Raw genomic sequence first — 26,291 nt, forward strand, 5'->3', positions numbered from 1 at the left:
TGCTACAAACCTCAAAATGATGGTGACAGTCATGTAGATAGAGTTGCTAAAAACCTCAAAAGGATACTGACAGTAATGTAGTATCCTTGCTAAAAACCTGAAAATGATGCTGACAGTGATGTGAGCTTCATCAAGACCCAGGCCACTATTTGTGGTCATGCATCATTGTGGCTGACCAATGGTCCAACTTCATCAGTCAGTCAGTCAGAGACATTAGCATTTGTCGGCCTGGCCTGCTGCCCAAGACTAACACTGCTTTAGTTGATTTACCTGTGCAGCCATGTCACGCTCCTCTCGGCCACCTCCACGGTCAGACGCCAGGTTAAACCAGCCAATGGCGTAAGAATCACTCTCAGAATCTGAAGCGCTCGTAGCTGCAGGGTTTTTCCACACAGCTTCTGTTGAGAGACAAAGTCCATCACTTGACTAACTCTCACCAACAGAAATGTGCAGTTTTCCACTCAGGACAGCTGCTGCATGCTGCTGTTTGTAAAAAGAAGGTCCAGTGGATCCGTTCAGTTCTACATTATTCAGCAGAGAGATGTCACCATTGAATAATGACCATATTTCCTAAAATTATAGCTCAACCACAGAGGGACCAGGCTACTAGAATGACCTCTGTTTACTAGAAGTGCTTCTCCTATGGTGGTGAACTCCTCAGCTGTCAGTGGAGTCAAATCTGTCTGAGAGAGGCCAGAGGTTCCCACACTGGTTCCCTCTCATCATGCAGCCCTGACAGCTGTGTGTGCTGTTCCAGCGTGTTGGCACCTCACTGATGAGTTTCAGGGTTGGCCCTCCCATCTGTTGCTGCACCTGAGCCAGCTTCTCCTTGGCTGTAGTGCTGATCTGAAGGATGTGACAGTGTTCCTGGCTTTGTGTCTGATGATGGAAGTGGGGATCTGATCACAGGATTTTCTGACTCCTAGATTCAGACGATGTGCAGTGCAGACTGAGTGGTGAATTTGGAGCTGTCTAGTGGATGCTGTCATGTTTGGTGCTGCGTCGCTCACAAGACACTTGACTTTGTTGGTGATGGCCCAGTCCTCCATCATGCCTCTTTGGACTGGGGCCACACTGTCAGCAAGGTGACTTTGTGGAAAGTCTTGCACTCCCAACACATTCATTCTCACGAATGCAGTGACAGGTCAGAGCCAAGGGAGCCTCCATGTCCACAGATGTCCACATGGCAGCTGGACTTCCTTTTTCACTCCTTCCCGTTCCTCCTGGTACTTTTTGGCCACCGTTTGTTTGATGGTCTGAAAATGACACCCAGAGTAAATCAATACATTGAAATTAGAGATGAAATAAACTGGAGATATCAACGACTGCTTTAGATCATTTCCACACAAACCTTTCTGGTTGGCAAACATATGAGGCTCAAGGACCTGAACCAGTTCCCTGAACCCTTCCCTCTCAACAGTGCTGAGGGGCTGGCAGTCCTTCAGGATGAAATTCAGCAGAGCCTCATCCAGCATCTGCTTCCTGGAAGCTGGATGGTTAAAGATGAAGGAGAGAAGAAATGAATAGGAATTAATGATCAATGAAGCAACTGTGAGTCAGCTGGAGAGTGTCTGTATACCTGAGTTCATCCTGGTGGATCTGGGACTTCATTCTCATGCCTGGCCCCATCATGCCTCAGCACTGAAGAGGTGCTTTTGTTGAGATGAGACGCTTCTGTCCAACAAATGCCACATTCAACCTGCAGAAAAGAACAAGAGTGCTCAGCTAAAAGTTCCTTTCTTCATGGTGACTGGTGTTTCTTAGTCTTAGACCACCAGGTTTCCAATGAGGTGTATCGGATACGTTGTTGTGTGCCGCTGAAATCCGTCCAATTCCGGCGTTGTTTCCTCATGAAATATGTTTGCCTTAAAGCTCATTAAAGTGTTGAACCACAATATCGTTCACCATAACTTAGTCAACTTCAAGATAACCTACTTCTACATTCCAGTCCCGGCTGCTCCTGTTCTGCTGCAGTCCAGAAAACAACAACCCGATACAATTGGCGCTCCTTCCCACAGCTCCGGCCCGGATCCGCATGGTTCCGCTGACTGACTGTGAGACGCGCTCCCTCCAGAGAGGCACAGCCCGATGGGGGTCCTTATCTGGCACGGGGGCGTAAAACAGGTGCGACTGGAAAGCCTGGTTTATTCTGCGTCGAGGGAACGCGTTGCTCTGCAATTCACCGCCAAGCCGCTAGGGGGTGTGGCTTTGTCTTTGTATTGTTTACGGGGCTCTTGTCGGATTCCTTGGTTTTCTTCCGGTCACAGACAACAATTGTTGGCCATTTGTCAGTCTTTGTAGTGCCGCGAATAATCCTTTCTTCGGCTTGGTCCATTTTTTCTTGAAGCTTTCACCACAGAAACTTTGAAAATGGCGGTGTTGTTGTGCTGCGACTGAACCGGAAAAGACGTTCTGAGCGGACCAATTACAGTCCTCGACGTTGACGTCACCACGCGTTTACGCGACACGGAGGCAGGATTTTGTTGGGGTTTGCGTCGACGCGACGCAGAAGCATAAATCAGGCTTTCGTGGTGTAGAATCTCACGCCAAGCCGGAGAACCAGGTCTTGAATCAGTCACGTGGTCACTGCCGGTCGGCGAGGCTTTGGACGTCACTACATACGTCATCGATAACCGTTTTTCAAACCGAAATCCTGGATCACTCCACTCATCACTACCGCTGCTACCAGGTTAGCGAGTCTGGAGTGGCACAGAGAACAGAGCTTGGACTCTGCTCGTTTTGAAGAAGAAGAAGAAGAAAAGAAGCGGAAGGCCTCGGTCTTTGTCTCCTGAAGGCTGAGTGGCGCCGGTAGAACCTCAACATGTGCGCCGCGCAGCTGCTGCGGGTGTCGGTCCAGGAGCGGATCCTCGCCGCCGCTGAAGACTTCCTGCTGCAGCTGGGAGAAGGAGACTCAGCGGCTGGAGTCCCGGTGCTGAGAGCGCTGCTCACCGAGCGGCTGGCGGCGGCCGCGGAGCAGATCGTGGCTCTGCTGGAGGAAACCGTGGCGGAGTACGAGCGGGAGAACCGCCGGCAGAGGTTGCTGCTCGATGCCGTGGTGAAGCCCCGAGTCAGGCTGGACAGAGCAGGTGAGTCCCCCCACACTGACCAGGAGAACCGAGAGACCGCAGTCCTGCCAGCAAGTGTCTCCGGTCAGGTTGTGTCCGTAATCCGGGTCATTGTGTTCAGACCGTCTGAGCAGGAGTGGAACAACGTAGAAGTGTTTCGTAGTTGACGGCTATTCGGTGTTGGTGGAGCCTTAAAACCTCACCTGGCTCGGGACACGCTGGGCGCCATCTTGGCTGCCTCCTGACCAACAAGTAGATGGCGCTGTTTGGTTTCCAGGCTGCGTCCTTCCCGCCGTAGTTCTACTGCTTTTTGTATTTGTTTGGAAGAAAAAAACAAAACTAAGAAACACGGAGAAACATCTCATCGGTTACACGTTACAAATTTTGTCCCAGCCAGAGTTTTCCTCAATTACTGGAAAGGAAAGGGACATTTCCTGATTATTTTTAATAAACTAATCTTAGACCTTGGCTGACTGCATGTTGCTGTGTTTGGGTGGGCTGACATGTTTAGCATCAGTACAGGTCACAGTGGTCCAGCACCTCCCTGGCTGTGAGTGTAGGTGGGCTGACATGTTTAGCATCAGTACAGGTTCCCTCTGGTTCTAGGGACTGAACTCTCATTCTCCTACAGGGTCTCATTCTAGAAATGAACATTCTGACTAGCAGATGTGATCATGAATGGACAAAACCATTCAGCAGAGGGGACCTATGACCTTTGACCTGGGTGACCCAACGTTGATCCAAGCATCTGAAGCCAGCGTTTCTGTTCCCAGTTTGCTGACTGGTCGTCAGTAGCAGGACGTCTCTTTTCATTGAGTTGATTTCTGTTTCTGTCTGTTGCTCCGCTGTTTCAGAGTCAAATGAAGAGATTTCTGATGTTGCTGTTTGTGTCCTGCAGATGTGGAGCAGCTGCTGGTGATTAAAGAAGAGGTTCCCCCTGAGCTGCAGGACCCAGAGCCCCCCCACATTAAAGAGGAGTGGGAGGAGCTCTGGACCAGTGAGGAGGGAGGGCAGCTTCAAGGGCAGGAGGAGGCTGATATCACCACGTTCCCCTTCACTCTGGTTCCTGTGAAGAGTGAAGGGAACGAAGAGAAACCTCAGTTCCCACATCTTCATCAGAGTCTAACTGAGGAGAACTTGAAAGAAGAGTCTCTGAGCAGCAGCCCAATTCATCCTCTGAAAACAGAAGCTGATGGAGAAGAGAGTGGAGGACCAGAACCAGAACCAGCCAGCAAGGTAGATCCAGATCCACTTGTACAACCCCAGACTGAAGACCAGATGTCAGACTCTTCTGAAGCTGAGACTGAAGTCAGTGAGGATGATTGGGTCAGACCTGATAACACTGCCACTTCTGAGCACAAGGAACCCTTTGGCTCAAGGAGGAATATGCTTCAGAAACTGAGCCCAGGACAGGAAGCGAGTCATTGCAGCTCAAAAGAACAAAAACTAAAGACTGGAAGAGAATCAGAGATCATCAGGAACGTGACCTTTGGTCCTTCTGAATCTGAGACAGAAGTCAGTGAGGATGAGCGTCCCTTTAGGTGCTCAAAGTGCAGTAAAGGTTTTAGTTACAGAAGGAATTTGGATGTACACATGAAAACACACACTGGAGAAAAACCATACCCGTGCTCAGTTTGCGGCACAGGGTTTTCAGAAAATGGATATCTAAAAAGACACATGAAGAGAACACATACTGGAGAGAAACCATTCCCATGCTCAGTTTGTGGCACCACATTTGCAGAAAAGGCAAGTGTGAAAAGACACATGAGGAGAACACACACTTGAGAGACATTTGTCTTGCTGAATTTGTTGCAAAAACTTCCTAGATCAGGAAAACATGAAACAACACAACAGAAAAATGTCCTTTGTCCATTCTGTGTTGGTGTGACTCAAACTGAGTAGATAATGCAATTTATCATGGTCGTTCAGACCCAACTTGGAGGTTCTGGTTTAAGAAAGCGTTTTTGAGATAATGCAGCAGGAAATGAACTCAGTTAACCTGACATAATGTAGCCATCATTGGATATGACGGTGAGAGGGCTGATCTTATTTTCTCTGAGGTCACCATGGAAAGATCCACCTGGTACCACTTACTGATCTTTATATTGACGTATTGATCACTGATCAAACACTGAATTATCTTTGAGTGTCTTCAGACTATCTTACATGAGTGTATGTTATTGTTACGATGGTTTCTCTTCCTGGTTCCTGTCAATACATGTGCAGCTGTCAAGTCTTTAATCACTTGTTGGTGCAGCCTGATAATAAAGAATTACAAAAGTCCAGCCTAGATGGAACTCATACATGGAGTTTTAGACAACTGCTGGCCTTCATCCAGCTTTATTGATAAATATAATTGAGTATCATCTGTGTAACAATGGAAATTTATGGACTGTTTCCCAGTAATATGACCTAAAGGAACCATACATAAAGTGAAGAGTATCGGCCCCAGCACTGAACCTTGAGGAACACCGTGTTTAACTTTGGTTTGTATAGAAGATTTATCATTAACGTCTACAAACTGAAATCAACCTGATGAATACGATTGAAACCACTTTAATGTTCCCTGAATGCACAGTTTAATCGTGATAATGGTACACTTCAGAATTAACGACAGCACATATACATTTGTTATGTATGTACGCTGAACTTGAACAGTCCGTTGTCCCAATGGAGGCAAGTGAGAGTGAGGCCTGCAGCCAGACTACAAGGTCGGCGCTGCCACCCCAAGGGAGGTGGAGAGGGCAGAGGCAGGGGTCAGGAACACACGGGGGAAGGGGAGGGGAGGATAGTACGCGCCATTTACGTCACCAAGGCAGAAGGAGTTCTCCTGGAGGATAAACAATGGGGCAGCCGATAAGGAAGCTGTGGGTTTGGGCGGAGGCGCACACATTCCAATCTGTCTTCTCTTTCAGTCCAATCCAAATTGTAAAGTTAAATTTCTGGTCTTCAACATCACTCTCCTCTTTGCAGAGCGGCCAACTGCTCCGAGATGGTTTCCATCCTGGGTTTCAGTTCAAGAGTCTGTTGTTGCCCCGCTCTGCCAACCTCAGTCATTGCGTTGTCAATGACTGAGGTTGTGTGAGCTGCACATCACATCAAGTGTTGATGCCCACCAAGGGGTGTCTTTTCAAAAAGAGGAATATTACGCCTCCATTTCACACAGACGAGACGGCAAATTTGGCACATTTTCTGTCTAAAAAGGGCTGGAGAGAGATGGAGGTGAGGGAGGAGAGGAGACAGAGAGGTGGGGAAGAGAAGAGAGAGAGACCAGACATTATGTTTGCTGCTCCATTTTGATTGTTGCTCTCCAGCTTCAGCTCAATAAAAACCTCTTCATCACATCAGTCCCATGTGGAGCTGCGTTGTTCCAACAACACTGAGCTCTCAGCTCATAGCAGTTCTACAATAAAGGTTCCAACACAACGTTCCATTGATCCATGAACAAAGCAGGCAGTGAGACCATGATGATGTCACATCTGTCCACTGTCCAGATGTCAGAGCTGAAAATCATACGATGCCATGTTCCCTTCAACAACAGTCCAGCAGAAAGCCACCATGAAGACCTGAGGAGGAGCATGGCAGCTCACCACAGTCAGGAACTCCCAGTCACCTCAACAAGATTTCTGTCCACTCACGTTCAACCAGACCAGCAGATCACCTGCATCCCCACTGCCTCACCACCAGAGGGTAGTAGAACATCAACCATAGAGGCTCCCACTGAGGAATGAACACCACCAGAAGCAGACAGCTCTCCCTCCCTGACAGCATTTAAAGGAGATGAATGATGGATCATCAAACTCCACCATTCACTGTGACTCAGGGCCGCTCCTCTACTCTGACTCTCTTTGATTGTTTTTCTTTGTTTTATTCAATCAAGTTGTTCCTCCTCTCTCTCTTCTTGCTGCTCTACCCCCCCCCCATGTGATGTCTACTACCTCCTCCTCCTTGATGACACTCATTGTGGGGTCTCTTCATCAGCCCTCCTCTGCTTTCTGAGCCACAAACAGTTTTTCTGAGTCGCTAAAACCCCGAACTCCATCTTGAACCCAGACTCTCAGAAGCCTGACCACATTTACTGAACTGGTCCCTCTTTGGTGAAACCATCACCACGTTTCTGAAGGCTCTGAATGTCCTGATGCTGATGTCATTCTGCTTCCTCTGACACAGGCAGCTTTGGTCCGTTCTGTCACTGTGACATCAAAGACTAAATTCTGAGATCAAGAAGAACATTTACAAAACATGAACCAAACTTGATGACAGAATTCTTTGTCCTCCTCCATCACCGCGATGCCATCGATGGTCCGTTACTGTTGCAGTGCAATAACATCATGAGTTGTGTCAAACCATCTCTGTCAGCTCTGCGAGTGTCTGGAGCGACGTCTCCAAGGACACTTGCTGCCAGGACTACAGAGTAAACATCAACATCTATTTGCATCTGGCTTCAACTGTACTTTTCCTCTAGGTTCAACTTTGCGAGGTTACAGTGACTTGTGTACAGAGTAGTGACTTGATCAGCTGGTGGTGATGATGTAGCTTTAGGATGCTAACACAGTTGTTACTCAGGGCACCGCTGGTTGTAATTTAGAGTCCAATGAGAAACGCTCAGTCTCAGGTTCCAGCTTGTCAGTGAGTTCTTTGAGGGTCAGAGGCTTACATACAAATATAAAAACCAGTTGAAACACTTCCTGGAATTTTAAGAGGATTGAATACAAACAAGGAAGCGCGTAAGACAGAGGAATAATACCAGTAAAGCAATGAAGGCACATGGAGGATCAGACATGAATCATAAGATTTATCTGAGACTCAAGTGGACGGCAAAGGCAGCAGGTGAGAAGGTGTTCAGGATGAAGGGTCAGTGACCTCCAAACAAAGAAAACTCCTGAATGGAGGTTGAGCAGAGTCTGAGGAGTCAGGTGGAGCTGGCAGTGAGACAGGAGTTGAGGCCTGAACAGATGCAGCACTGGTCTTTGTTACTGTGACAGCACGACAACCAACAGGACCTGCTCACGTTCTCAGCTGGATTGTTCTCATCAATGTACGGAACCTCTCCAACGACCTGGTGGGGGGACGGCCTACCAAGCCTCCAGCTCAACGACCGTGGCTCCCACTGGGATCCGCGATGCTCTTCTCAGGCACAAGGGGGCTTCTCTCCGCTGGTCAGGATGGAGATTCAAGGCTCACGGGAGGTCAACAGTATTGTGACCGTGAAAAGGGGGAGAGGAGAAGTTCTGTTTAAAGTTAAAGAACAAAGAAACAAAAAAGTAAGCAGAAGAGAAAGAAAAGAGGAGAGACGGACCAGCAGCTGGAGGAGCTCACGGAAAAATAAGAAGCGCTGAAGAGCCTGAACCCAACCCAACTGTAACGGATGGTGTCGTGACTATTATAATAAACTGGTCCGCCGTGGGGGTGACCTTTGACCTGTGTGGGGCTGCTGGCCAATCAGCACCCTTTGCCGTCCTCAGTACTTCTCAGATATTCCTGTATTAAACGGGTCAACAGAGGGCAGTCATGCATCCCTCAGATCCTCTAGAGCAGGGGTTTTCAGTTAAAATTCTCCTGGGTCCAGTTTTCAAACCTCTTCAAGCTTGGGTCTGGAGGCCGAGCACAGTTTTTCATGACTGCTGATTTCAGTGATGGGCCCACGCCTGCATGTTAGCCAGCAGTCGAGCTGTGCTTTATGATCCAGGGGCATCTTTAGCCGATGGAGGTAGACTTTAAGCCTGTTGTATCAGTGTCTGTTTGGTCAACAATGAACTTTCAGATCGAATGAAGTCGCCGACATTTCAATAATAGTTCAGTCGTATTTATTGTCTGCTTTTTTTCCACATGAAAAATTGTCCAGCAGGGGGCAACATAAAGAGAAGAGTGTACATGACGATGTGAGTGTGTGTGTGTGTGTGTGTGTGTGTGTGTGTGTGTGTGTGTGTGTGTGTTTTGAAGACGACTTCTTGACTCCATTTTTGTTGTCACTCTTCTCTTAATTTTAAGTTTCACTCATTAAAATGAAGCAGCTTTGACGTGTTTACTTCTCTTGTACGTCAACAACTTTGGTCTTTAAGCTGACAAACACACCACACGTCACTCACTCTATAGATTAAATCTGCTGATAACACAAAACACGTGACCTTGTGACCCTGCATGACGTTTTGCTCCAACTTTCCAGAACTAATAGGAGGAACAGCATGGATCGTTCTGAGCAAGAACTCTGACATCACCATCGTCATGAACAAGAAGGCAGTCGGACTCAACTTCAACAAATCTGAAATGTCCCCTTAAGCTCCTGCTACTTTGAACTGATGCCTAAACCATCAGTTTCCATTCATCACTCAGAACCTCTCACAACCACAGAAGAACAAGCAAAGGTTTGGAGCAGTAAAGCCTTTAATAATGACATCATCATGTTTGAGGGTTTCCTTCCCTCAAACTGTTTCTACCAACACAACAGAATCCTGGAAATATTTCAGGTGTTGACCTCCCAGCAGCCTGAAGGTCAACCTGCATTATCTGTTATGTTGCTGAGCAGAGGAGGGAGCTCAATGGTAGAGCGCTAGCTTAGCATGTGAGAGGTGGTGGGATCGGTGCCCTCGTTCTCCAGAAGACTTCAGCTTGTTCTGTTGTTGAGCTCTGATGAAACCACTGACTTTGAACCACACACAAAGTGAAGGAGTGACTTAAGATTGATGGCACCTCAGGAACTTCTAGGTTTCCTAAAATCAACTGGAAATTCATTCACCAGTTAAACAGTGACTCTACCAGAGGGGGTGTAGCTCAGTGGTAGAGCGCATGCTGAGCATGTGTGAGGCCCTGGGTTCAATCCCTGGCATCTCCAGCTGGTCCTTTGTAGCCTTCATCTTGTCAGCTAAAGTGATCCTTAAATGTGACAACAGTCGATTCACTATCAGAAGACATCTTCTACATGTTCAAGGTGGGCGAACTGTCCACAAATGTTCAAAATTACTTTTGAAAATGAAAACATAGATCAAACCTGCCCTGTCAATCACCCACAATGGGCGGATCGTCCCACTCCCTATCAGGTTCCCCTCTCCGCGACCCAGGAGGCTCCCTCTCCCTATCAGGACTAGAAGTCCATTGGGGTCTCCCTGCTCAGGTAGGAGTCCTGCCCACAACGTTAAGCTGTTGATGTTCTAGAGGAGACAACATCTGATCTTTGTTAGATCCACCAGTCAAAGGTTTTCTTTAAAGGCTGTAGCAGCTGAGAATGAGGGATTAATAACCATCTTAGTGAGGACATTTTGAAACATGATGACATTTTATTGACTTGTAGCACTGCAAAAATCATCTCCCCTCCAAAAACCCTCTTCTCCAACTCTGTACTCAAGTTGTCTCCTCATCAGGCACCACAGGATCCAGGACGTTCAGTCAAAAAAATCATTAGTGATTTTAAAAATGGCCATCAGACACAAAATAAGACTTCAAACAGGTTTACAATTTTATTTTATGTTAACACATTTTGTCCATTTTGCCTCCACACTGTCCTTCATCACAGCATTTAACATCAGGACTGCTCCCAGATCAGCTCCATGACCTCATCCCTGCACCAGAGTACCGCCCAAGTTTATCAAGGATGGCCAACATGAGAGGGTCTAGATTCACCTCCATCTTTGGAGGCTGTTGAATTTCCTCCTGAGGACCGTCAGGCTGTTTCCTTACTTTGCTGTGACCCAACAGCAGACAGCAACAAGGACTGTGGTGCACTTGGTAAAACCACCATCTGGAGTCTGGACCAAGATGCTGATGTGATCCTTTGATGAGTTTAGAATCAGTCAAAGATCAAAGACTGAAGCAGGAGATCAATGCTCAGAGCCCAGAGATCAAAGACAGAATTCAGAGATCAAAGACAGAATTCCGACATCAAACACAGAATTCAGACATCAAACACAGAATTCAACTATCAATCAATGTGAGGAACCAGCGTCTCATGTGAAGATGCTTCTGAACTCATGAAGTGAAATCCTACCATATAGAGATGAATGAGTCCAACTGGGACTGGCGACCTGTCCAGGGTGTACCCCGCCTCTTGCCCGTAGATGCTGGGATAGGCTCCAGCCCCCCCGCGACCCTTAATAGTAAGGAATAAGCGGAAGATGACGATGGATGGAGTCCAACTGGACCTGAACAGGAGAGAAATAAAGGAGTTATGTAATTGTTATTTATTTCCAGGCCAGGTGAGGGTTGGATTTTGTTCGTTCATGTTGAAGTGAACTGACAGTGGGACTGTGGACCTGGGCTGAAGTCCAGCTCACTGCTGGTTTAATAAAACCACCTGATTGTTTTTCCTATCAGCTCTGATCTGATGGAAGAAACAAAAAGCCAAACTTCATTCGTCCGTGTCCAAACTCCACGTCTGTTGATGTACAGCACTCCAGTTATTTGTTTCTTTCCAGACAGAAGCAGGTTGGTGGAGGAATAAAACCTCAACAGTGAACAAACAGCAATGAGAGAAGTGAATCCTGCACTCAGAGAAGTTGTGTCTGCACTCGCCAACCAGGAAACGCGTCTATCTTCTGTGTGACTGAGGCAGCTGCTCAGAGCTGCGTTTCTCAGCTGTGTGGGGGCGGGACTCTGTGTGTGATTGACAGGTCAACTGTCTGCCAGACAATGTTGTGGGGCACAAACACAAAATGCGAGGTGCCATTTCCATTCTGGGTCAATCAGCTCTGGGGCCGTTTTGTCTTTTGAATGAAGAAATGCGTTCATTTTGGGTAGCAGCTTGTAAAAATGCCCCGGCTCAACCACCAGACCTCTGTGTACACTGTCAAGAAAAAAAACTATAAAAAAAACAGTAAAAAGTCTGGCAGCAGAGTTTCCAGACGAATACCGTCAAATTACAGTAATGAACTGTTCCACAAAATTACATGGAATAAACTGTAAAAATACACAGCAGGTTTCACAGGCCGGACTCATTAAATTACAGTCCATTTAGTGTTGATAAATGTGCATTCAACTGCAGGAAAACAGGCCCATCATGGAAAAACACATGAAGAACAAGGACCTTTCAGGTTCTTCTCTAAGTTCAGGGCTCTTACTGGTTCATTTATGAAACAAACCAGTCTATGAGCAGGAATTTCCCATTAAAAAGTTCATTTGACAGTGGAAAAGCAAGCATAGTCCATCAAAATAGCCAAGTTTAAGGTCAATCGCTGTCAATTGAAGCTATTTAGTTGTTACTTCATGAAACTGAGCCAACTTTCTACAGTGATTTCCTGTTAGATTCTGGTTTCTCCAAGTATAAAAACTACAACAATGTATAAACACAGAATCTGTACTTTGAACAATAGAGAATTTCTACATATTTACAGTATCAGTCCATCACTTTAGAGGATTGGAATGTAAAATAATCATTGGACAATGGAAATCATTTATCCTTTAACAAAGCAACTTCAGTGCAGAGTTGATAACTGCACTTCAAACTTTGAACTGGTGTCCACATCAATGTGGAATTTGAGGAGGCCACAGCCACCAAATTTCCCAGAGTTCTTGACTATTTGCAGTCTCTTCCCTTGGAGAAGTCAAGTGGAACTACAAGACAAGGAGCAGAAATCCAAGCTGCTGGTGGACCACGTGGTGCTGTGTTGATGCTACTTTCACACTCAAAGGGGATCGTGCAGGAATGTTCCACACGGTTGACCAAACTTCCATTGCAGAAGAGATTCAGGCAGTTCCACCCACGCCATGCATCCTTTTATGCTGTAAGTGTGAGGCAATACAATACAGTATGTTTCAGTGACATACATTTAGACAGAAGACCTGGTTTATTGGGTGATGCTTATTGACATGCCAATTGGATTGTGGTGCCAATATGGCTGACTTGGTCGGTAAAAATCTTATCATCACAAAACAAAGTACACACAAATGTTCAAATTACTTTTCTAGACTTTAGTCCCCAAAGGAATTTCAGGCACCTGAAAGAGACTTTCATAAATCTGTGTGTCTGTGTACAGTACATGTCCCCAAAATGGACATTAAAATTATTGGTCCCCAATCTCAAGGATAAAATGATGCTCCAGTGATGTAGTGAGAGTTGCTACAAACCTCAAAATGATGCTACAGTGATATAATGAGGGTTTCTTCTCAACTAAGAAATGATGCTGCAGTGATGGGGTGAGAGTTGCTACTAACCTCAAAATGATGCTAAAGTCATGTAGTAAGAGTTGCTACTAATTTCAAAATGATGCTAAACTGATGTAATGAAAGTTGCTACTAATCTCAAAATGATGCTCCAGTGATGTAGTGAGAGTTGCTAAAGACCTCAAAATGATGCTAAAGTGATGAAATGAGAGTTGCTACAATCCTAAAAATGATGCTGTCAGTGATGTAGTGATAGTTGCTAAAAATCTCAAAATAAGGCTACAGTGATGTGGTTAGAGTTGCTAAAAACCTAAGAAATGATGCTACAGTGATGTGGTGAGAGTTGCTACTAATCTCAAAATGATGCTAAAGTGATGTGGTGAGAGTTGCTACTAATCTCAAAATGATGCTAAAGTGATGTAGTGAGAGTTGCAACTATCCTCAAAATGATGCAACAGTGATGTAGTGAGAGTTGCTACGTACCTCAAAATGATGCTACAGTGATGGAATGACAGTTTCTACTAACCTAAGAAATGATACAAAAGTAATGTGGTGAGAGTTGCTACTAACCTAAGAAATGATACAAAAGTAATGTAGTGAGAGTTGCTACTAACCTAAGAAATGAAGCAACAGTGATGTAATGAGAGTTGCTACGAAACTCAAAATGATGCTGACTATGATGTAATTACAGTTGCTACTAACCTCAAAATGATGCTTAGAGTGATGTAATGAGAGTTGCTAAAAACCTAAGAAATGATGCTGACAGTGATGTAGTGAGAGTTGCGACTAACCTCAAAATGATGCTTATAGTGATGTCGTGAGAGTTGCTATTAAACTCAAAATGATGCTAAAGTGATGTAATGAGAGTTGCTAAAAATCTCAAAATGATGCTACAGTGATGTAGTGAGAGTTGCAAGAAACCTCAAAATGATGCTACAGTGATGTTGTGAGAGTTGCGACTATCCTCAAAATGATGCTAAAGTGATGTAATGAGAGTTGCGATGAACCTAAGAAATGATGCGACAGTGATGTGGTGAGAGTTGCTACTAATCTCAAAATGATGCTACAGTGATGTAGTGAGAGTTGCTACTAATTTCAAAATGATGCTAAAGTGATGTAATGACAGTTGCTTAAAACCTAAAAATGATGCTGACAGTAATGTAGTGAGAGTTGCTACTAATCTCAAAATGATGCTCCAGTGATGTAATGGGAGTTGCTACTAACCTAAGAAATGATGCGACAGTGATGTAGTGAGAGTTGCTACTATGCTAAAAATGATGCTGACAGTGATGTAGTGAGAGTTGCTACTATGCTCAAAATGATGCTGACAGTAATGTAGTAAGAGTTGCTAAAAATCTCAAAATGATGCTACAGTGATAAAGTGAGAGTTGCTACTATGCTCAAAATGATGCTGACAGTAATGTAGTAAGAGTTGCTAAAAATCTCAAAATGATGCTACAGTGATAAAGTGAGAGTTGCTACAAACCTCAAAATGATGCTCCAGTGATGCAGTAAGAGTTGCTTAAAACCTTAAAATGATGCTGACAGTGATGTGGTGAGAGTTTCTTAAAAAACTCAAAATGATGCTACAGTGATGTAGTGAGAGTTGCTTAAAATCTCAAAATGATGCGACAGTGATGTGGTGAGAGTTTCTTAAAAAACTCAAAATGATGCTACAGTGATGTAGTGAGAGTTGCTACTATCCTCCAAATGATGCTACAGTGATGTAGTGAGAGTTGCTTAAAATCACAAAATGATGCTACAGTAATGTAGTGAGAGTTGCTACGAACCTCAAAATGATGCTTCAGTAATAGACTAGGAGTTGCTAAAAATCTCAAAATGATGTGAAAGTGATGTGGTGAGAGTTGCTACTAACCTAAGAAATGAAGCAACAGTGATGTAATGAGAGTTGCTACGAACCTCAAAATGATGCTGACTATGATGTAATTACAGTTGCTACTAACCTCAAAATGATGCTTCGAGTGATGTAATGAGAGTTGCTAAAAACCTAAGAAATGATGCTGACAGTGATGTAGTGAGAGTTGCGACTAACCTCAAAATGATGCTTATAGTGATGTCGTGAGAGTTGCTATTAAACTCAAAATGATGCTAAAGTGATGTAATGAGAGTTGCTAAAAATCTCAAAATGATGCTACAGTGATGTAGTGAGAGTTGCAAGAAACCTCAAAATGATGCTACAGTGATGTTGTGAGAGTTGCGACTATCCTCAAAATGATGCTAAAGTGATGTAATGACAGTTGCTTAAAACCTAAAAATGATGCTGACAGTGATGTAGTGAGAGTTGCTACTATGCTAAAAATGATGCTCCAGTGATGCAGTAAGAGTTGCTTAAAACCTTAAAATGATGCTGACAGTGATGTGGTGAGAGTTTCTTAAAAAACTCAAAATGATGCTACAGTGATGTGGTGAGAGTTGCTACTATCCTCCAAATGATGCCACAGTGATGTAGTGAGAGTTGCTTAAAATCACAAAATGATGCTACAGTAATGTAGTGAGAGTTGCTACTATCCTCCAAATGATGCTACAGTGATGTAGTGAGAGTTGCTACTAATCTAAGAAATGGTGCTCCAGTGATGTAATAAGAATTGCTACAAACCTAAGAAATGATGCTACAGTATTGTAGTGAGAGTTTCTACGAACCTCAAAATGATGCTACAGTAATAAGTAGGAGTTGCTAAAAATCTCAAAATGATGCGAAAGTGATGTGATGAGAGTTGCTAAAATCCTAAAAATTATGCTACAGTAATGTATTAGGTTTCTAAAAACCTCAAAATGATGCTACAGTGATGAAGTGAGAGTTGCTACGAACCTCAAAATGATGCTCCAGTGATGTAGTAAAAGTTGCTAAAAACCTTAAAATGATGCTACAGTGATGCAGTAAGAGTTGCTTAAAAACTCAAAATGATTCCACAGTCATGTAGTGAGAGTTGCTTAAAACGTTAAAATGATGCTGACAGTTATGAAGTGAGAGTTGCAACTAACCTCAAAATGATGCTCCAGTGATGCAGTAAGAGTTGCTTAAAACCTCAAAATGATGCTACAGTAATGTTGTAAGAGTTGCTACGAACCTCAAAATGATGCTACAGTAATGTATTAAGTTGCTAAAAACCTCAAAATGATGCTACAGTGATGTAGTGAGAGTTGCTACTAATCTAAGAAATTATGCAACAGTGATGTGGTGAGAGTTGCTAAAAATCTCAAAATGATGCTAAAGTGATGTGGTGAGAGTTGCTAAAAATCTCAAAATGATGCTAAAGTGATGTGATGAGAGTTGCTAAAAATCTCAAAATGATGCTGTCAGTAATGTAGTGAGACTTGCTACGAACCTCAATAATGCTCCAGTAATGTTGTAAGTGTTGCTAAAAATCTCAAAATGATGCAAAAGTGATGTGGTGAGAGTTGCTAAAATCTTGAAAATGATGCTACAGTGATGTAGTGAGAGTTGCCACGAACCTCAAAATGATGCTCCAGTAATGTATTAAGTTGCTAAAAACCTCAAAATTATGCTAAAGTTACGTTTTGAGCGGACCAATTACAGTCCTCGACGATGACGTCACCCCGCGGCGACGCGATGCGGAGGCAGGATAATTTGGAGGCGCGTTTCAGGCTACGGCGTACGGTCTGCGTCGAAGGCGTAGGTACGAATATTACGCTACACAGAAGCATAAATCAGGCTTAAATCAGGCTTTATAGTCCAACAGGAAGTTAGCATGTCAGGGATGAGACACCCTGATAGTCCAAAAGGAAGTTAGCATGTCAGGGATGAGACACCCTGATAGTCCAACAGGAAGTTAGCATGTCAGGGATGAGACACCCGGATAGTCCAATAGGAAGTTAGCATGTCAGGGATAAGACACCCATATCGTCCAACAGGAAGTTAGCATGTCAGGGATGAGACACGCTTATCGTCCAACAGGAAGTTAGCATGTCGGGGATGAGACACGCTTATCGTCCAACAGGAAGTTAGCATGTCGGGGATGAGACACGCTTATCGTCCAACAGGAAGTTAGCATGTCGGGGATGAGACACCCTGATAGTCCAACAGGAAGTTAGCATGTCGGGGATGAGACACGCTTATCGTCCAACAGGAAGTTAGCATGTCGGGGATGAGACACGCTTATCGTCCAACAGGAAGGTAGCATGTCGGGGATGAGACACGCTTATCGTCCAACAGGAAGTTAGCATGTCGGGGATGAGACACGCTTATCGTCCAACAGGAAGTTAGCATGTCGGGGATGAGACACGCTTATCGTCCAACAGGAAGTTAGCATGTCAGGGATGAGACACGCTTATCGTCCAACAGGAGGTTAGCATGTCAGGGATGAGACACGCTTATCGTCCAACAGGAGGTTAGCATGTAAGGGATGAGACACGCTTATCGTCCAACAGGAAGTTAGCATGTCAGGGATGAGACGCGCTTATCGTCCAACAGGAAGTTAGCATGTCAGGGATGAGACACCCTGATCCTCCAACAGGAAGTTAGCATGTCAGGGATGAGACACGCTTATCGTCCAACAGGAAGTTAGCATGTCAGGGATGAGACACCCTGATCGTCCAACAGGAAGTTAGCATGTCAGGGATGAGACACCCTGATAGTCCAACAGGAAGTTAGCATCTCCATGGTTCCCTTGACCAGAAGCCAGTGGGATCGTTCCATTCTGACATCTTGATTGACATTTGTCCTTCTCTTAGCTAAATAGCTGGCAATCATTTGAAAAAAACCTTGATTTACTTTTTCTATTTTGATCTTCAGCTCATTTGCATACTTTTGTTAAAATTCTCCCCTTTTTGTCTTTTTTTCTGCTGTTTTTAGCACAAAGTCCACCTGGTGCCTAAAGACCAGTTCAGCATGGACTACGTTTAACCTTCAGTCCGCTGCATCAGCACCCATGGACGGTTCCCCCCTGACAGGAGGATTCTGGTGAGGAACATTAGTGGGACAGCGCTCTTGTTAGAACGGTTCTGATCCACCTTCCCTCCCCCTGTAGCTCCTCCTGTGTCCCCTCAGCGCTCTTGTTAGAACGGTTCTGATCCACCTTCCCTCCCCTGCAGCTCCTCCTGTGTCCCCTCAGCGCTCTTGTTAGAACGGTTCTGATCCACCTTCCCTCCCCCTGTAGCTCCTCCTGTGTCCCCTCAGCGCTCTTGTTAGAACGGTTCTGATCCACCTTCCCTCCCCCTGTAGCTCCTCCTGTGTCCCCTCAGCGCTCTTGTTAGAAGGGTTCTGATCCACCTTCCCTTCCCCTGTAGCTCCTCCTGTGTCCCCTCAGCGCTCTTGTTAGAACGGTTCTGACCCACCTTCCCTCCCCCTGAAGCTCCTCCTGTGTCCCCTCACGTTTCCAAACTCCCTCCCACTGGTTGGTGCTTAAGGAGGGCCAGAGCTCCTCCTACAGGAGCCCATCCTGGCCTCCCCCGCTGCAGCTCCTCCACTGCCCTCCCACCAGAGAGATGAGCCCCCTGGTTCAGAGGTGACAGACCACCTCTGGGAGCAGACAACAGAGACCACATCAGGCTGGACTCCGTGCAGGTACGGAGGCTGACGGCTGCTGAGTGAGTGAGTTTACGAAGCTCCCACCACTGCTGCTGGATTGATTTAACACATCTGGAATATTTAGATTTATTCTGGGTCAACATCTGCATCTGTTGAAGTCCTCAGTCTCCATGCAGGTGGTGTTGTTCCAGATAAAAGGTCTCAATAACAGCATCACTCCAGGTGAAACCATTCCAAAGAAGGCTAAGTGGAGCTGGCATATCAGCCCCCAATGGAAGCCTGCTGCTGCTGCCAAGCTCTCCATGTCATCATGGAAAAGTTGATTGTTCAACTCAATGTTTTTCCCATTGGGAGGAGATTTGTTGTTCCACCATGAAGTCTTTTCTGGTGATGAGTTTGTGTGTTGTAGTAGCATGAAGATAACTTGTTATCATGATCAACTCCTCTGGCCTGGTGGAAGAACGCTGCTGTGTTTGGATTCAGACGAGTCAAATCTGAACCAGGGACTTGTAGTTTTATCCTCGGTCTCCGGACTCATAAAATGGAGACCGGCCCAGTTTGACACTTTTGAACTCCTCCATGATGTTCAAATCTCATGACTGAGATTCGTGATTGGAAACATCGGCGGTTCAGGAAAGAAAACATGTACCATTGAACATCGCTCTCATCCTTCTACTCAGAACGCTGCGGTGGACTCCACCGTGTCCAGGCTTTGGGCAGATACGTCTTCATCCTCCACCACCACCAGCCGCTCCACCCCACCCACCCTGTGCAGGTCTACATTACCATGGTCGGATCTGGCAGGGTGGAGGATCTTTGATTCATCTTAGCTTTCCTGCTCCGGCTGTTTGAGAAGCATTCAAATGGAGATGGTTGTTTGTGTCTTTCAGGCCACGCCAACGCCTCCTTCTGTCCCCACGCTTACGGCTGCCGAAACGTGCCGGTGTCTGAAAACCAGATCATTCTGGATGTGCCGGACCACCAGGTCCTCCTCACCTGCAGGTTCCTGCAGGCAGAGCCCTGTGGTGGTAGGTTTCCTGCTCCTCTGCTGGACTGATACCCTCTCCCTTTCCCCACACGTATCTGCTGTTTGTACTCTGTGCCTCCTTCTCTTCTGTCAGGCCTGGACTTCTTCCTCCTGTCTCTCCAGGATTACGTCCTGGTGGTGCCTGAGAGCAGCTCCAGCTCCAGCTCCTTGAACCAAGAACCACTGGAGAAATCTGACCACTTCATCAGCAACTGTGGCCTCAACAGCTTTCATGTCAAGTCGGTGTCTCTCAGCCTGAGTTGGTCCATGTTCTGTATCCCTGAATGTTCTAGAGGAACTAAACTGGGCCTGACTGGGACGCTTCTGTCTGCTCAGATTTGGGTTGTGAATGCATTCAGATGTCATTTACAAGCATTGGAACTAAAGACCTGAGCCTCAAGAATATTTAGTTCTTGATTTACTTTCTCTTGCAGGGTTTCATTTTGTGCTAATTTTCTTTTTAAGATCTTTTTTGTTGTCCTTCCATTGAGCAAGTTTGGCTAAGAACCTTTTCCCCACTAAACTAATTTTCCTAAAATGTCTCGCTAACATTTCCTTTTTCTCTTTCGTCCCTCTTGTCCTTCGTCTCCATTCTGTCTCAGCTCAGCTGTGTCTCTTGGGCTCTCTTCAACAACGGCGCCCTGCCTTGTGCCTGCCATGAGGTTGGAGCTGAGAGTGACACCTGCGAGTCATTTGGTGGTCGGTGCCGCTGCAGGCCCCACGTGATTGGCCGAGACTGCTCCATGTTGGCCGCGGGTTGCTGGGGATTCCCCACTGCAGACGTGAGTGTCAGATTGGATGAATGATGAGTAATAAGGGCTTTTAATGATGAGTGAGAGGACGGACCAAACCAACCTGTACAACCATCAGAGGACAGTTTGTTGTTCTAGTTTCAACTCTCACTACATTACTGGAAGCATCATTTTGAGATCATTAGCAATTCTTACTACATGACTGTCAGCATCACTTTGAGGTTATTCGAAACTTTCACTCCATTACTGTTAGCATCATTTTGAGTTCATTCGCAATTCTTACTAAATCACTGTCGCATCATTTTGAGATCATTACCAATTCTTCTGACATCACTGTCGCATTATTTTGAGGTTCGTAGCAACGCTTACTACATTACTGTTGCATTATTTTAAGTTTCGTAGCAACTTTTACTACATTACTGTTAGCATCATTTTGAGTTTATTAGAAATTCATAGACATCACTGTAGCATTAAATTGAGTTCATTAGCAACTCTTACTACATGACTGTCATAATCACTTTGAGGTTGTTCGAAACACTTACTACATTACTGTAAGCATCACTTTGAGTTTGTTAGCAACTATCACTACGTTACTGTTAGCATCGTTTTGAGTTCAATAGCAATTCTTACGACATCACTGTCAGCATCATTTTTAATTTACTCGCAACTCAAACCACATGACTGTCAGCATCACTTTGAGGTTATTCGAAACTTTCACTCCATTACTGTTAGCATCATTTTGAGTTCATTAGCAATTCTTACTACATCACTGTCACATCATTTTGAGATCATTAGCAATTCTTACGACATCACTGTCCCATCAGTTTGAGATCATTACCAATTCTTCTGACATCACTGTCGCATTATTTTGATGTTCGTAGCAACTTTTACTACATTACCGTTGCATTATCTAAAGGTTCGTAGCAACTCTTACTACATCACTGTCACATCATTTTGAGTTTATTAGCAATTCATAGACATCACTGTAGCATTAAATTGAGGTAAGTAGCAACTCTTACTACATGACTGTCAGCGTCACTTTGAGGTTTTTCGAAACACTTATTACATTACTGTAAGCATCACTGAGTTTATAGCAACTATCACTACATTACTGTTAGCATCATTTTGAGTTCATTAGCAAATCTTCTGACATCACTGTCGCAATATTTTTAGGTTCGTAGCAACTTTTACTACATTACTGTCGCATTATATTGAGGTTCGTAGCAACTCTTACTACATGACCGTCAGCATCACTTTGAGGTTATTCGAAACTTTCACTCCATTACTGTTAGCATCATTTTGAGTTCATAAGTAATTCTGACTACATTACTGTCGCATCATTTTGAGATCATTAGCAATTCTTCTGACATCACTGTCGCATTATTTTGAGGTTCGTAGCAACTCTTACTACATTATTGTTGCATTATTTAAAGGTTCGTAGCAACTCTTACTACATTACTGTCAGCATCACTTTGAGTTTATTAGCAACTATCACTACATTACTGTTACCATAATTTTGAGTTTATTAGCAATTCTTACGACATCACTGTAGCATTAAATTGAGTTCATTAGCAACTCTTACTACATGACTGTCAGCATCACTTTGAAGTTGTTCGAAACACTTGCTACATTACTGTAAGCATCACTGAGTTGATTAGCAACTATCACTACATTACTGTTAGCATCATTTTGAGTTCATTTGCAATTCTTACGACATCACTGTCCCATCAGTTTGAGATCATTACCAATTCTTCTGACATCACTGTCGCATTATTTTGAGGTTCGAAGCGACTCTACTACTTTACTGTTGTATTTTTTAAGGTTTGTAGCAACCATTACTACATGACTGTCAGCATCACTTTGAGGTTGTTCGAAACTCTTACTACATTACTGTAAGCATCACTGAGTTTATTAGCAACTATCACTCCATTACTGTTAGCATCATTTTGAGGTTAGAAGCAACTGTTACTACATGACTGTCAGCATCACTTTGAGGTGGTTCGAAACTCTTACTACATTACTGTAAGCATCACTGAGTTGATTAGCAACTATCACTACATTACTGTTAGCATCATTTTGAGATCATTAGCATATCTTCTGACATCACTGTCACATTATTTTGAGGTTCGTAGCAACTCTTACTACATCACTGTCAGCATCACTTTTTAGGTTGTTCGAAACACTAACTACATTACTTTAAGCATCACTGAGTTGATTAGCAACTATCACTACATTACTGTTAGCATCATTTTGAGTTCATTAGCAATTCTTCCGACATCACTGTCGCAATATTTTGAGGTTCGTAGCAACTTTTACTACATTACTGTCGCATTATTTTGAGGTTCGTAGCAACTCTTACTACATGAATGTCAGCATCACTTTGAGGTTATTCGAAACTTTCACTCCATTACTGTTAGCATCATTTTGAGTTCATTAGCAATTCTTACTACATCACTGTCGCATCATTTTGAGATCATTAGCAATTCTTCTGACATCACTGTCGCATTATTTTGATGTTCGTAGCAACTCTTACTACATTACTGTTGCATTATTTAAAGGTTCGAAGCAACTCTTACTACAATACTGTCAGCATCACTTTGAGTTTATTAGCAACTTTCACTCCATTCATGTTAGCATCATTTTGAGTTCATTAGCAATTCTTACTAAATCACTCTAGCATCATTTTGAGATCATTAGCAATTCTTCCGACATCACTGTCGCATTATTTTGAGGTTTGTAGCAACTCTTACTACATGACTGTCAGCATCACTTTGAGGTTGTTCGAAACGTTCACTACATTACTGTTAGTATCATTTTGAGTTCATTAGCAATTCTTACTAAATCACTCTAGCATCATTTTGAGATCATTAGCAATTCTTCCGACATCACTGTCGCATTATTTTGAGGTTTGTAGCAACTCTTACTACATGACTGTCAGCATCACTTTGAGGTTATTCGAAACTCTTCCTACATTACTGCAAGCATCACTGAGTTGATTAGCAACTATCACTACATTACTGTTCGCATCGTTTTGAGTTCAATAGCTATTCTTACGACGTCACTGTCAGCATCGTTTTTAATTTACTCGCAACTCAAACCACATGACTGTTAGCATCACTTTGAGTTTGTTCGAAACACTTAGTACATTAATGTAGGCATTACTGAGTTGATTAGCAACTATCACTCCATTACTGTTAGCATCATTTTGAGTTCATTAGCAATTCTTACAACATCACTGTCCCATCAGTTTGAGATCATTACCAATTCTTCTGACATCACTGTCGCATTATTTTGAGGTACGTAGCAACTCTTACTACATGACTGTCAGAATCACTTTGAGGTTGTTGGAAACACTTACTACATTACTTTCAGCATCACTTTGAGGTTTTTCCAAACACTTACTACATTACTGTAAGCATCACTGAGTTTATTAGCAACAATCACTACGTTACTGTTAGCATCATTTTGAGTTCAATAGCAATTCTTACGACATCAGTGTCAGCATCATTTTTAATTTACTCGCAAATCAAACCACATGACTGTCAGCATCACTTTGAGGTTATTCGAAACGTTCACTCCATCACTGTTAGCATCATTTTGAGTTTATTAGCAATACTTACGACATCACTGTAGCATTAAATTGAGGTTAGTAGCAGCTCTTACTAAATGACTGTCAGCATCACTTTGAGGTTGTTCGAAACACTTACTACATTACTTTAAGCATCACTGAGTTGAATAGCATCATTTTGAGTTCATTAGCAATTCTTACTACATCACTGTCGCATCATTTTGAGATCATTAGCAATTCTTCTGACATCACTGTCGCATTATTTTGAGGTTCGGAGCAACTTTTACAACATTACTGTTGCATTATTTAAAGGTTCGTAGCAACTCTTACTACATTACTGTCAGCATCACTTTTTAGGTTGTTCGAAACACTAACTACATTACTTTAAGCATCACTGAGTTGATTAGCAACTATCACTACATTACTGTTAGCATCATTTTGAGTTCATTAGCAATTCTTCCGACATCACTGTCGCAATATTTTGAGGTTCGTAGCAACACTTACTACATTACTGTCGCATTATTTTGAGGTTCGTAGCAACTCTTACGACATGACTGTCAGCATCACTTTGAGGTTATTCGAAACTTTCACTCCATTACTGTTAGCATCATTTTGAGTTCATTAGCAATTCTTACTACATCACTGTCGCATCATTTTGAGATCATTAGCAATTCTTCTGACATCACTGTCGCATTATTTTGAGGTTCGGAGCAACTTTTACTACATTATTGTTGCATTATTTAAAGGTTCGTAGCAACTCTTACTACATGACTGTCATCATCACGTTGAGGTTGTTCGAAACTTTCACTCCATTACTGTTAGCATCATTTTGAGTTTATTAGCAATTCTTCCGACATCACTGTCGCAATATTTTGAGGTTCGTAGCAACTTTTACTACATGACTGTCGCATTATTTTGAGGTTCGTAGCAACACTTACAACATGACTGTCAGCATCACTTTGAGTTTATTACCAACTATCACTACATTAATGTTAGCATCATTTTGAGTTTATTTGCAATACTTACGACATCACTGTAGCATTAAATTGAGGTTAGGAGCAACTCTTACTACATCACTGTCAGCATCACTTTGAGGTTATGCGAAACTTTCACTCCATTACTGTTAGCATTATTTTGAGGTTCGTAGCAACTCTTACTACATTACTGTAAGCATCACTGAGTTTATTAGCAACTATCACTACATTACTGTTAGCATCATTTTGAGTTCATTAGCAATTCTTACTAAATCACTGTCGCATCATTTTGAGATCTTTCGCAATTCTTCTGACATCACTGTCGCAATATTTTGAGATCATTAGCAATTCTTCCGACATCACTGTCGCATTATTTTGAGGTTTGTAGCAACACTTACTACATGACTGTCAGCATCACTTTGAGGTTATTTTGAAAGTTTCACTCCATTACTCCTAGCATCATTTTGAGTTCATTAGCAATTCTTACTACATCACTGTCGCATCATTTTGAGATCATTAGCAATTCTTCCGACATCACTGTCGCATTATTTTGAGGTTTGTAGCAACTCTTAGTACATGACTGTCAGCATCACTTTGAGGTTGTTCGAAACTCTTACTACATTACTGTAAGCATCACTGACTTGATTAGCAACTATCACTACATTACTGTTAGCATCATTTTGAGTTCATTAGCAATTCTTCCGACATCACTGTCGCAATATTTTGAGGTTCGTAGCAACTTTTACAACATTACTGTCGCATTATTTTGAGGTTTGTAGCAACTCTTAGTACATGACTGTCAGCATCACTTTGAGGTTTTTCGAAACGTTCACTCCATTACTGTTAGCATCATTTTGAGTTCATTAGCAATTCTTACTAAATCACTGTCGCATCATTTATATATCTTTAGCAATTCTTCCGACATCACTGTCGCATTATTTTGAGGTTCGTAGCAACTGTTAGTACATGACTGTCAGCATCACTTTGAGGGTATTCAAAGTTTCACTCCATTACTGTTAGCATCATTTTGATTTCATTAGCAATTCTTACTACATCACTGTCGCATCAGTTTGAGATCATTAGCAATTCTTCCGACATCACTGTCGCAATATTTTAAGGTTCGTAGCAACTGTTAGTACATGACTGTCAGCATCACTTTGAGGGTATTCAAAGTTTCACTCCATTACTGTTAGCATCATTTTGAGTTCATTAGCAATTCTTCCGACATCACTCGAATTATTTTGAGGTTCGTAGCAACACTTAGTACATGACTGTCAGCATCACTTTGAGGTTATTCGAAACTT

General features: G+C 43.4%; 1 long non-coding RNA gene across 1 annotated transcript; it reads left to right on the forward strand.

Annotated features, from left to right (window-relative positions):
* Positions 1–17,997: 17,997 nt before the first annotated feature.
* On the forward strand, positions 17,998–19,958 carry LOC147271313 (uncharacterized). The gene is made up of 3 exons (XR_015115771.1): positions 17,998–18,099; positions 19,557–19,694; positions 19,817–19,958. It is a non-coding gene; the product is annotated as an uncharacterized LOC147271313 (long non-coding RNA).
* Positions 19,959–26,291: the final 6,333 nt, after the last annotated feature.

The sequence above is a fragment of the Aulostomus chinensis genome, chromosome 1, assembly GCF_037954235.1.
Source record: "Aulostomus chinensis isolate RoL2024-O1b breed Wild chromosome 1, RoL_Achi_v1.0, whole genome shotgun sequence".
Lineage (NCBI taxonomy): Eukaryota > Metazoa > Chordata > Actinopteri > Syngnathiformes > Aulostomidae > Aulostomus > Aulostomus chinensis.